This window comes from Malurus melanocephalus, unplaced genomic scaffold, assembly GCF_030028575.1.
Source record: "Malurus melanocephalus ecotype Western Australia unplaced genomic scaffold, MMel_1.1 scaffold_376, whole genome shotgun sequence".
In the NCBI taxonomy this organism is placed as follows: Eukaryota; Metazoa; Chordata; class Aves; order Passeriformes; family Maluridae; genus Malurus; species Malurus melanocephalus.
Genome location: NW_026623608.1, coordinates 1,387 through 3,080, shown reverse-complemented (window position 1 = coordinate 3,080; position 1,694 = coordinate 1,387).

The window sequence follows — 1,694 nt, the reverse complement described above, 5'->3', positions numbered from 1 at the left end:
CTTTTCACCCTTTTAATGTTTATAAACCTCACTCCTCAGCCTCACCTGTAGGCTGCTAAATATGGGTGAGAATATCTTTGCAAACTGCACCTGCACGTGAATTCCTTTTGGGAAATTGCAGAGCCAGAGTCTGAACCCAACTGGGGGATTGGGATCTGTCTGTGCCGGGAGCTGCGTGGAAAAACAAAATCACAGGGATTTTAGAAAATCCCATCTTGAGGTGTGTGCCAACCCCACATTCCCATTGGTACCTGGAGTTGGTTCCTTGAAAGAGCCAAGCCCAGCTCAGCAGCTGCTCATCTCACAAAACACACCTGGAATTAGCAGGGTTTCATCCAGAACCAGCGTTCTGCTCAGAGCTGAGCTGTTTTCTCTCTTACACCTCAGTAAAATCTCTTTTCACCCTTTTAATGTTTATAAACCTCACTCCTCAGCCTCACCTGTAGGCTGCTAAATATTGGTGTGAATCTCTTTGCAAACTGCACCTGCAGGTGAATTCCTTTTGGGAATTGCAGAGCCAGAGACTGAACCCAACTGAACTGGGTGACTGGGATCAGCTGGGAGCTGCACACAAAAACAAAATCACAGGGATTTTACAAAAACACACCTTGAGGTGTGTGCCAGCCCCACATTCCCATTGGTACCTGGGGTTGGCTGCTTGAAAGTACCAAGCCCAGCTCAGCAGCTGCTCTTCTCACAAAACACACCTGGAATTAGCAGGATTTCATCCAGGCCTAACATTCTGCTCAGAGCTGAGCTGTTTTCTCTCTTATGTCCCAGTAAAATCACTTTTCACCCGTTTAATGTTTATAAACCTCACTCCTCAGCCTCACCTGTAGGCTGCTAAATATTGGTGTGAATCCCTTTTCAAACTGCACCTGCATGTGAATTCCTTTTGGGAATTGCAGAGCCAGAGACTGAACTGAACTGGGGGATTGGGATCTGTCTGTGCCGGGAACTGCACACAAAAACAAAATCGGAGATTTTACAAAACCACACCTTGAGGTGTGTGCCAGCCCCATGTTCCCACTGGGGCCTTGGAGAGCTTCAGGAATGGGTTAAAGCACAGCAGGAATGGAGCTGGACAGGGACAAGAGCAGCACAGAGCAGCCCAAGCACACCCGGCAGCGAGTGCCACCTGCGTTTTTAATGCTCTGAATTAAACATTTGGGGCTCGTGAGCAGAGCTGAGCTGTCCTTGGGGACCTTGTGGGACACCTCAGGGAACAGCTGCACCCAGGGACAGTCAAAAACAGCTTTTCTGRACCATTTAATCCTTCACTTTGCACCTCCCCGGGAACCTTGGGATGTTTAGTGGTTTTCTTGAAACCTCAGCTGATGATTCCAGACCAAAAACCCTTCAAAGGGAGGGNTGGAATTAGCAGGGTTTCATCCAGAACCAACGTGCAGCTCAGAGCTGAGCTGTTTTCTTTCTTATGTCCCAGCAAAATCTCTTTTCACCCTTTTAGTGTTTATAAACCTCACTCCTCAGCTTCACCTGTAAGCTGCTAAATATTGGTGAGAATCTCTTTTCAAACTGCACCTGCAGTGAATTCCTTTTGGGAATTGCAGAGCCAGAGGCTGAACCCAACTGGGGGATTGGGATCAGCCAGGAGTTGCACAAAAAACCAAAATCACAGGGATTTTAGAAAATCCCATCTTGAGGTGTGTGCCAACCCCACATTCCCATTGGTA